This window comes from Lithobates pipiens, unplaced genomic scaffold (assembly GCF_037356315.1).
Source record: "Lithobates pipiens isolate NorthernLeopardFrog02 unplaced genomic scaffold, aLitPip1_a1.2 Scaffold_13, whole genome shotgun sequence".
Lineage (NCBI taxonomy): Eukaryota > Metazoa > Chordata > Amphibia > Anura > Ranidae > Lithobates > Lithobates pipiens.
The window spans coordinates 198444460-198456331 of NW_027507718.1; the positions used below are offsets into that span (position 1 = coordinate 198444460).

The following is an 11872-nucleotide window of genomic DNA, read 5'->3' on the forward strand; positions in this document are numbered from 1 at the left end:
TTTCAGGACACAACCCAATCTTTTACTCTCCGTAGACAACACTAAATAGGAACGGATTCAAAGTTCAGTGAAGTTATGAGTATGTCTCAGCATAATTTCATCCTGTGAACAGTTAATAAGCAATCTCATATCATATATAAGGAAAACAGGCTTGCCATTGCACATTCTTCTGCACTTCTGTCTGTAGTATGGAGCCTGAATTCATGCAGTAAATCAACTTTGAACTTTATCTTTACAGTTTTATTTTCTCACTCATACTGGACATAGAGACAGACTTACAGAAGCTGCAGACAATTGTAGAACAGGAAAAATAAGAGCGCTGCTCATTTTTAATGATTTAATGAATTACATATTTCTGTACACTTTTTTTCAACAAAGAACATACATAAGGTAAGTCGGTTGCTCGAATTTTGCCATACCAAAGGATTAAAATAGTATTAACAGCTAATGTTTTTAGTTTATATAATATAGAGTTATACATTCTTAAAACTTATTGCATAAGGGTTAAAACCCGTTTAAAAAGTCAGCTGATGCATTCATTGTCTGGTGAAAGCATAAGTAATAATCACGAACAATTATCCATTTAATGTTTAAACAAAATCTAGACATAACATGTCACAGTGCAAATCAGGAGCAAAAGTAAGGCTAGTTACAGTTTTTGTTTTTTTGTTTTTTTTTATATCTAGTTTGAAGGGACATAGAATTTTTTTATCGTTTTGCCTAGTTTTAGGTAGAAAGGGAAGTAAAGGTAAGGTATTTATATTGCAATTTGTGCTCCATTGCCTCTATTTTAAAGAATATTTATAATTAAAAAGTGTTGATGTGTGAAAATCTACTTTTTGTGTATTGTTTAGTAATATACATACAGTCATGTGAAAAATAAAATACACCCCATGAAAGTTGTGGTCCATTTCAACATATTTGAACATGCAAACATTAGTTCTTTATTCACTCACTGTCTACAGATAAAAGTGATCTAGTTGAAAAGGAGCAAATAGAAAAAATGCCCTTTCATTAATTTACATACAAAACAAAAATGTCAGTAGATGTACTGGTGTACTGTGGAAAATATAAGTACAACCTTAAAGCTGGTATTGCCCCCATTAGTAGAAATTTCTTCTTGTAGGGGTTCTGTATAACTGCCCACCAGTCTCTGACAGTGACATTTTTGACCACTTTTCCATGAAAAATGCGTTCATTTGCAAGATATCTGTAGGTTTACTCGCGTAAACTGCTCTTTTCAAAACCTTCTACAAAATTTAAACAGCTTTAAGTCTTTGACTAGGGCAGTCCATAACCCTCTATTTTTTCCTTTTTGAGCCATTCCGTGTATAAAGACTCAATTTAGATTCAACCTAAACTTTTAGACAGATAACGTCATCAAGCACATGATGTAGAATGTATAGTTGACTTGGTGACTGTCAGCTGTCCAGGCTCTGAAGCAGCAAAGCAACCCCAAACAATAGCATCTTTATCACCATGCTTCACACTTATGAAGTTCTCCTCAAATACTGTTTCTGATTTGTGAAAAATAGGTATAGTGTTAGGGCTTGTTCACACTAAATTTCTAACGCTGAACAAATGTTCCTATAGCGTTAGGGATTAAGCATTAGACGTGCATTAATGAGCTTTAATATGGGCTTTAGACTGCCGTTTTACAAGCGTTAATGACAAGTTAAAAACCCTCCCCAAACGCCCTAAGCGCAGTTTTGAAGCGTTTGATGAGCCTTAAGGCGTGTTAAAACCACTCCACAGCTGCCTATTCCATTACGGGAAATAAACTAATCTTAGTGCCCCGCAAAAGCGATGCAAACGCCTGCCAGAGCGTTTGCGAAGCGTTACTATAGACTTGAATGGGAGACGTTGAAAGGCTTCCAATGCCTCCTGACTCAACACAAGGCTTCAATTTTGAAACAAAGCGACACTAACACTTCATATTTTGATAATGTGACCAGCACCGTGTGCTGTCCAATGCGATCATTTGTATAAGATTTGAGGAGCATTTTTAAGTGTGAACTTAGCCTTACTGTGACAAACAACTCGATCTTTGATTCATCAGACTTCAGCATGTTGTTCCAGAAGGCCTGATATTTGCCTATATGTTCCATGCCAAACTATAATCTTGTTCTAATGTTCTTTTTGAACAGCAAAGGCTTTTTCTTAACTGCAGGTTGAATTGATGAAATCTCTTTTCAACTATAGATGCATGTATTTTTATTCCGAATGTTGAAAGTGTTACCTGAACAACCCACAATAAAATTTTGGGTTCTCAGACGACTTATTTTACCATGAAATGGCAAGCCCCTGGGATGAATTTGCTGAACCAGATGGTCATGGACAAATTAGCAGTCTCCAACACTTGTAGACTATTTTCCTTACACTGGAGCAACTATTTTCAACTAATTTGGCAATCATTTTTAAATTTCTTGCCAGACTCCTAGGCATCCAAAACTTTCTGAGAGTCTTACAGAGCTCTTTTGATCTTGGCATGATGACACCACACACATTAATAGCAATGAGAACACCAGACCCTAGATATCTGATATTAAAATAACATGGGTTCCACCTGCATAATCCCTAATCAGTGGAGCCCAATCTGAAACACTGGGTTCAAATGTTGTGGATTTAAATAGGTGATACATTTAAGGGTGTACTTACTTTTTCCAAAAGAAAAAATCTGCATTTTCATTAATTTAGATCATGGTAACAAATACACAAGGTCAATATTTATTCAAGTATATTATCTTTATTATCTTTATTTGTAGGCACTATTTGAATCAAGATCTAATGTTTGCCAGTTCAGATAGGATGTAGATTTTCAGACTTTACAGGTACCATACTATGGTAATATCACTGTAAATGATCATATAACAAAGATTTTTAGGAAAAATAAATTATTATTTTTTTTATATTTGTTACACGATCTTCGCATAGATATCACTGTTCTCTATTGAGGAAGCAGACCGCATTGTATGAAAAACGCATTAAAAGGGGATGCCATTCCCCCATTAGCTAAGATTGTGTTGATATGCAGGATTCTATAGTCAAAATAGTAAGGATAAAGGAGTAAGCATTTATAAGGGCAGTGGTGTAAGGCACTTTTAACCACATTAGTACTGGTTAGTACTCCCCCTTCCTGCTCAGGCCAATTTTTAGCTTTCAGTGCTGTCGAAAAAAGACTGAAAATCTTGAATTCTTCATTTTGGTTATACCATTTCGGAAATAACTTTTCTTCACAAATTTAGGCAAACATATATACTTTTACATTTCTTTGGTAAAAAAATAAAAACAAAATCAATGTATATTTTATTTAGTCTGTTAGAAAATGAAACTAAAAAAATCTGTGATTGACCCTGTCTGTACCAAGAAATCACTGACCAATCACAGAGGTCTTTAGAATAATACACAATGAATGGAACAATTGTGTACAATTGTCATGTGATCTGCTGTGATTGGTTACAGCAATCACATGGTATTAGCAGCAGCTCGGTACATTGATCTGTCATCCGCTGTCTGGTGGACACAGCGCGTGACAGATTGCGCCACAGAGTGGTCTGTGGGGCTCACACAAGGTGTGATCCCGGGAGAACATCCTATGACGTCCACCCAGAATGGGAGAGCTCCAGTTCTCTATAGGCTGGGCGGAAAGCAGTTAACAATGCTCCTACATAGTATTATAGAAGATTGACTGTGTTCGTCTCTGTCAAGTCTATTGGAAAGAACTATAAAAAAAGCATTAAAAAAATCTACATGTAAAAAAATAATCAAAATATGGAAGAACAAAGCATGTAAAATGTACATTGCCTTATTTAATCAGCATATACAGTAGGAATCAATTAGTTTACTGAAAAACACTAGTTCCCCTGTAGTGAATGACTTATGTCCTCAATTTGAAAAAAAATTATAATAATACCATATTTTGTATAACCTATTTAATAAAAGAGTGATCTAAAGTCCTTTTCCATAGTTTCTAATAGTGGAGTTGTTTAGATCATTAAACCATTTGATCAGTAACATAACCTTAGATCATTAAATATAACCTATTTACAGTATTGTTTTTAAAGCAAAGAGGGATGTAAAGTGTAGATGCTGACCTCCTACACCAAATAACCTGAATTATTTGTTGTCCAAACTCCACCATTGACAGCTATGATATGTGGAGTAAAAGGGACAGGCACAAAAAACACTTTATTTTTTAATATTATTATTATTATTATTGATTTATATAGCGCCAACAGCTTAGCGCTTTACAATGTATAGGGGAGACAACACAATTACAGTACAATACAAAAGGTACAGGAGGGCCCTGCTCATAGAGCTTACATTCTAAAAGGAGGGGGTGGTGGTACAAAAGGTAATAGCTGCAGAGAATGATTTGATGGGGGTGGCCCATAATGTGTATGCCTGTAACAACCATGCTTTTCTGAATTTCAATTTGCAGTTTTAATGAAATTTACTTATTGAAGTACTTCATACACTGAATTATAATATGAATATTGAGCTGCAAACTGAATGTTGCAGTTTAGAGTAAGTCCTGCACAATATAAAGTCAAATGCAAGCTCCAAAGAGGAAGTTTTGTGCAAGGAACCAAATAATTTTCTCTGTTCTCGGTTATTCCTTTTTATATAGGCTGATTGCAATTATTAAATATCCAAGGGATAACTATGAAATACTTTCACTTTGTTATGGTTTACACATGTGCAATTTCTGGCTGAAAGCCTTATATTTTTTTGCCAGTACTGTAGTATACCATATTATTCAGCTGTAGCCAAAGACCTGGTTAAAAGTCATAGTAAGAACAGTTACCTCTGCCACTTATTCGCATAGTGCCCACACCCTGAAAGTTTACAAGAGTAGTATTTCAGTCAGAACTATAAAAAGATTAATGAATAACTATTGTTCTTGAAACATTTCTTGAATGTTTCAGCCTCTTTAATTGGCAAGTCTACTGAAATAGGACACATTGGGGGTTATTTACTAAAAGAAAATCCACTTTGCACTGAAAGTGCACTTGGAAGTAAAGTCGCTGTAGATCCGAGGGGGACATGCAAGGAAAATAAAAAAAACAGCATTTTAGCTTGCACATGATTGGATGATAAAATCAGCAGAGCTTCCACTCATTTCAGATCTACCCCTTAGATTTAGAGCGACTGCAATTCCAAGTGCACTTTCAGTGCAAAGTGGATTTGCCTTTCGTAAGTAACCCCCATTGCTTACTAAAGGCAAATCCACTGTGCACTACAAGTGCACTTCAGTGACAGCTGGTGCTCAAATTTTTTTTTGGGGGGGGCGCAAACAAACAAAAAAAAACCACATCAATTGCAGCCACTGTGCCATCAAACACAGCCACTGTGCCCATCAATTGCCGCCACTGTGCCCATCAAACGCAGCCACTGTGCCCATCAATTGCCGCTACTGTGCTCCATCAAATGCTGCCAGCGTGCCCATCAATAGCCGCTACTGTGGCCCATCAAATGCTGCCAGTATGCCCATCAATAGCCACTACTGTGCCCCATCAAATGCTGCCAGTGTGCTCATCAATAACCACTACTGTGCCCCATCAATAGCCGCTACTGTGCCCCATTAAATGCTGCCTATGTGCTCATCAATAGCCACTACTGTGCCCCATCAAATGCTGCCAGTGTGCTCATCAATAGCCACTACTATGCCCCATCAAATGCTGCATCGCCCTGCACTCACCTGTCTCGCAGCGGTGGTGTCCTGCACGCTCTTCTGTGTCTTCTCCCGTCCTCTCTATCAGGCATCCAATCAAAGCACCTGACCAGGTAACAGACCTGAGCACCTGATTGGCTGAGAGGTGGTTCAGTGTTAGCAAAGTGAATTCCTTCGCTTTGCTAACACACAGCTGAGTGAACAGCGCATTGAGCCCACTGTTCACCTTTTTGGGTGCCTATTAGAGCCTACGGCTCTAATCAGGTGCTTCCAAAAAACAGCCCGCTGCTGTAATTCAGATGCCCTCCACCCAAAAAGGGGCCATCGGCCCGAATAGGGGGTGTCAGCGGTTACCATAGATCGATTCATGCAATGCATGAATCTATGGTGATAGAACGGTGACAGGGGAGGGGGGCGCCCTTTATGGACACACCGCCACTGGTGCACTTGGAAGTGCAGCCACTGTAGATCTGAGGGGAAGATCAAAATGAGGAAGTCATGTACAAGCAAAAATGCTGTTTTTTATTTTCCTTGCATGTCCCCCTCGGATCTACAGCGACGACACTTCCCTGTGCACTTGTAGTGCATAGTGAATTTGCCTTTAGTAACTAAACCCCATTTATTTTTTAAGTCGCCTTCCTATCATAATCTGTAACCTGTTTTTTCAATTACATTTAAAATCAACCACTTCTCAAGGTTTTTAATTTAAAGCAATCCTAGCAGTGGTGGTGACTGCATTAAATTACACATTTGTTTCACATGCAGCAATTCTGACAACAATGTTTTTTATGAAACATAGGAAGACAGCAGAACACTGAAAACATAAGCACTTTTATTCATGAACATTGTGGAACTTTACAAAACAACACCATATTGTAGGTTTGCCTCTATTCCTTGGAATTGTGGAATGGAGTAAGCCATGAAATGATAGATATAATAGGTTTAAGCATGGTAAGATCTACACTTCTAGATTTCAATGGAGAGCCCTCAGCATAGACAGAAATGTCCTACCCTATGGCCTCATGCTCATATTCCCTGTAACCCAGCATCAACCTTGCCTTATGTAAGCTGACACTGGCCCTGTTCTGTTGCCCCTTCCTTGCTCTATCTCCCCATTACATTCTTCTATTGGAGCTTCTGGCTATGGTCGAGCTTTTGACCATGTGACATTGCCCCAGTACAAGTGGCCAATTGCAAGGCCCAAACACTGTCACATGGGTGGAATGATGACTTGGGTTAATGGCCAAGCCTACTGTACCAGAAGGTACTGGCGCCAAAGTCCCAACAGTGGTCTCTCCTGCTTTATGAAATATTTTTGCTTGGTAAAAGGATGCCCAGTTAAATCACAGTAAGTAAAGTAAAGATTTCCCTATTTCCCGAGTACAGCTTTCTTTCACTTTTTTATGGTACGATTTGGGAGTTTCAGGGATTCCCAAACAATTGTTCTTTTATTGTTCATCCCATAAGAGTGTGCACATCCAATTTGATAGATATAGATAAGCACACATTTCATATACTGAAAAAGGGAGGGTGTCTACATAGCAGATCTGTGTACAATCAAATGTAACAAAAATGTTTAGTCCCCAAAAACACCCGTACTTGAAAATGCTAAAAAAATAAAAATAAGCACAGAGGGCCAGTGATGACCTCTTCTTCTGAAAATACTGTCTGGCTGTTATTCTAACTCTCCGACTTCCATAATTTTCTGAATTACTGAAACATTTAGGCAGATCCCTATGGGACTTTTATCTTTCTCTGACTTTCCTGATTTGCATACTTGTTCCTGGTCAGTGAATTGGAAAGTCAAAGGTCAGAATAACAGGCAGACAAAAGGTATCTTCAAAAGGTGAGGGTCAGCAGAGGCAGCTGAAACATTTTTTCAGTAAAAATCATCAAGAGCAAAATGGCATGCGATGTGCACTAACCAATAGCAAACAGCAAGTTTTTACTTCACTGGAGATGGAACACTGAAACATAAATTACTACAGACTTATTTTTTTTTTTTAATTTCAGTTAATTATATAGCGCTGTCAATTTACGCAGCGCTTTACATATAAAATTGTACATTCACATCAGTCCCTACCCGCAAAGAGCTTACACTCTAAGGTCCTTAACACACATTCATACATACTAGGGACAATTTAGACATGATCCAATTAACCTACCAGCATGGAGTGTGGGAGAAAATCGGAGTACCCAGGGGAAACCCACGCAGGCACAGAGAGAACATGCAAATCCCAGGCAGGTAATGTCATGGTTGGCATTCAAACCAGCAAATCTTCTTACTGCTAGGTGAAAGTGCTAAGCACTACACCACTGTGCCGCCCTTTGCACATTGCTTTGACTTACTGAATGAGCCTTAAAAATATCACTTTATTGATTTTTATACAGATGTGCAAAGGTGATTCTGGAGCTACAAAACTCAATTTATTGATAAAGCTACACCAAAAAAATTCATTGTAGGAAAATATGTAAAATTGCTCCATCAAAAGACCATATTTTGTGGAAGCCATTTTGGGTAGAAAATGTATTCAAGTTATTGCCTTAACATTTAATATACATTTGATTAACATCTAATTTTGCAAACGTTCAGTGACACCAGTTAACCCAACACCTGACATCAAAAACAAAGTCTCTGTACTAGTTCTAGAACTGAAATCCCAGTAGACCTTTGTCAGCATGTCCTACAAGCTGGAAAGAATAGGTTGCCTAAGGCTACCATAGCTTAAATCTTATCAAATAAACATCTACAAAAACATATGACGTTCTTACATTAGATTGAGATTGGGTTATTTTTAATGACCTACTATCAATGCATTACTGCAACAGGTAACTTGCTGCCAAGTTACAAAAACAATCCTCTTTAGATAAGTTTGTTGCGTAAATTGCATTTTATGTACACACACCTGCACAGCTAAAATAATATTTTCATACTGTGTGAGGAAAAAGAGAACTTGTACTGAGTCTTAATTTACTATAATATTTCATATTACAACATATGCAACTGTTTTTCTCAAACTTTTATCTATGTACTATTGACATGTCACAAGTCTTACTGTACTTTATATTATGTCTCCAATGATTTGTAGACAAAGCAAGGTCTACTACATTTATCCCCTCGCTATTTCAAAATACTCAAATGACTTGTTCCCAAAATTGTGTGATCCTCAGCTCTATCATAAACCATAAGTTACCATTCCTAAACCTAGTAACAAACAGCGATGAAAATAAAACCTTCAGTCCTTTAAAAAGTTATTAATCATTTTTTTAAATGAATGCACATATAATAATATTGATTGCACATACAATATTCTTGAGCATAGATTAGTTATTTATTTTAAGTAAAAAAAAAAATAATCATATATATATATATATATATATATATATATATATATATATATATATATATATATATATATATATATATATATATGTAAAAGTATATGTAACAGTTCTTTGAGCTTATGTGATCATCCATGCGTTTTTTCCACTCCACATATTAAAATGTGATAGTTTTCTTTACAGCAAATTTATTCTCTGAAGAAGACCCTAATGAATTGGGTCGAAACGCGTCAGTTGTCTTGATTGACATGTTTGCTATGTAAATGCCGTGTATTTTTTTTTCATGTTTTAATATTTGCACCTCATGGGTATACCCCAGTGCCAAGCTCATATCTTAACTTTCATGTTTTACTACATGTTAATTGTTAATAAATAAGTTAAATCATTTTATTAAAATTTTCCCTGAATCTTTTAATACTTACGTACTTCGCTGCTAAAAAAAACCTTTTGGGGAACCTTTCCATTTTACATTATCCGGGGTGTGCAGCAATCCTATCTCTCTGTATATGTATCTTCCCTATGCAAAATATTATACCCAATACAATTTGCAAATGTTTTTAGATATATATGTGCAAGTGAATGGTGAAAGGTACAGTTTCTTAATTTTCTTTTTTTTTCTCATGAAGACCTATACAGCAAAAGAAAACAAAAAAGAACAAATGGAACAAGCTACCACACTAAAATAGGTCTACATTAGGTCCCAGCATATAAAAAAATTGTTTTTATGTGAAAAATAAATAAATGAATAAGAATGCAGCAACCACAATAGCTAGAATACTAAAACTAGTATTATAATCTAAGAAAATGGCGTGCTTTTAAAACAAAGCACAGTAAATACATTAATAGCATGCAAATATATGCATTAAAAGTGCCGCAGTGAATAATTGCAATTCAGTAAATCAATATTTAACTATATACGACTTGTGCAAAAAAACAAAGTTCTTCTAAAGTAAAGTCCACTTATTAGAGTGCTTGATATTTTGCATCCAAGTGAGTTTTGTGACAGCTGTCAATCGACATAAAAATATGCGCACTGTGAATCCTCCACCACAGGTATGCAGCCTCTTACCAACTCCTTTGATTTCCAAGGGAGATCATTAAGCATTTGTGTGTGTGTGTGTGTGTGTGTGTGTGTGTGTGTGTGTGTGTGTGTGTGTGTGTGTTCAAACTAACACTGACCCTGCTATCATCAACTATCCAGGTCTCATAGCCACGATGTCAGATGCAAGATTAGAATCTCTCAAACATCACCTTTAACTTGTCAATCCAAAGAAAACCAAAGGAGCCACAATACTATTTTATCGTAAATAAACAGCTTTATTTAAAATAGACAGGTACTTACAGGTTCAAAAGGAACATAGACACACATCAGAACAAAATGCCAGGATACCATTTCATGTGACATCACTGGCTAGGCTCCTCCCAACATTTCCAGAGTAATAATAAGCACTGACGTGTGAAACACGTTTACTGGCTGTCCTGGGATGGGTGTTTCCCTCTGTCAGCTGCCCAGCCTGATGTGCCTATACCTGTTGTCCAGCTTAATGCCATGGACTTTTTACATGCCCAGCTTGGTGTGCCTCTGCCCGCTGCCTGGCTTGATGCCTTGGAATTTTTTCATGCTCAGCTTGATATGCCTCTGCCCACTGCCTGGCTTGATGCCATGGACTTTTTACAGCTGTGGCTAGTTGGAGCGTCCTCAGATGCTCCTTTGAGGGGGGTACTGTCAGGAAAGATTTCACCTGCTGGTGGCGCTGTCAGACCTTTGGCCGTCAGTACTGATGCCCACCAGTGGGTGTCTCCTAGCAGGCTGGAACTGTCAGGAAAGGTTTCACCTTCTAGTGGCACTGTCTGACCTTTGGGCCGAAGTACTGGTGTCCACCAGTGGTTGTCCCCTGGCAGTGTGGAGCCAACATTATCTCCTGCGATCAGGCGTCACCCGAGAATAATTGCAGGAGATGTGTACTTATACCCGGCAAACACTCACACACTTGCCTTGGTATTGTCCTTGAGCCCTAACCTGTATCCTGTGATCCTGAGAACCTGAACCTGTATTTGTACCTGTTCCTGTCCATCCTGTGATCCTGTATTCCTGTACCCCTGCCCTGCAGCCTGACCCCTTCCACCTTTCCCCTGTCCTGTGTTGCTCCTTGCCCCAATCTGCTGATCTCCTGTTTATGACCCTGGCCTGGCTAAGTTTACGATTCTGGTATTCCCCATCCATTGTACATACCTGTTTTGTCTGTTATTTGTGGGTCACTATCTGGTTGTTGGATTGTTGTACACTGTTTGGTATTGGAGATGTTTTTATATCTATATTCACTTATCTTAAATAAAGTACATTATTTCCATTTTCGTGCATTTGGTTCCCTCTATTCCAGTCCACACCATTCTGGTGACAAGTATTTCCAATTTTAACCACTTTGGAGTGCCGCCATCTTCATAATTTTTCTATATTTACCACGGCTGCGGAATGGGCTGGCACCCAGGTCATTCCCGGCCTAGATGGATATCACCATAGATTGTTTAGAGAGGTGCACACATTGTGTGTTTCGCCACCAATCAGCATCGTCAGAGGTGTGGGGCATACTGAAAAAAACTGAGTAAAAATTAAATGACAGCATGAAAATCTGGTGACTTTAATTTAGCAGTCATTCAGCTAGGGTTTTGCCATGGCACTTTTTATTTATTTATTTATTTTTTTAGACATGGTACTACTCGGCACCTGCAAAAGAGCTCATACACCATATTCCAGCAGAGGGGTTTTATGGCTATGATTGGTGAAACAGAAACTGCTGTGCTAAGCATTGGGTTCTGCCTCAGAAGTGACACTGACAGAAATAACTGACTGTCACG

At 37.9% G+C, this 11872-nt stretch overlaps 2 protein-coding genes across 5 annotated transcripts in view; one reads left to right on the plus strand and one right to left on the minus strand.

The window, feature by feature from the left end:
- Positions 1–11872, minus strand: part of IDUA (alpha-L-iduronidase) — a 256317-nt gene that overhangs the window by 135938 nt on the left and 108507 nt on the right. The window lies entirely within an intron of this gene.
- Positions 155–11872, plus strand: part of SLC26A1 (solute carrier family 26 member 1) — a 96711-nt gene continuing 84993 nt past the window's right edge. For all 3 annotated transcript variants that reach the window (XM_077476099.1, XM_077476100.1, XM_077476097.1), the window contains exon 1: positions 155–390. The gene's annotated coding sequence lies outside the window, so the exon portion shown is untranslated. The remainder of the gene's footprint in view (positions 391–11872) is intronic.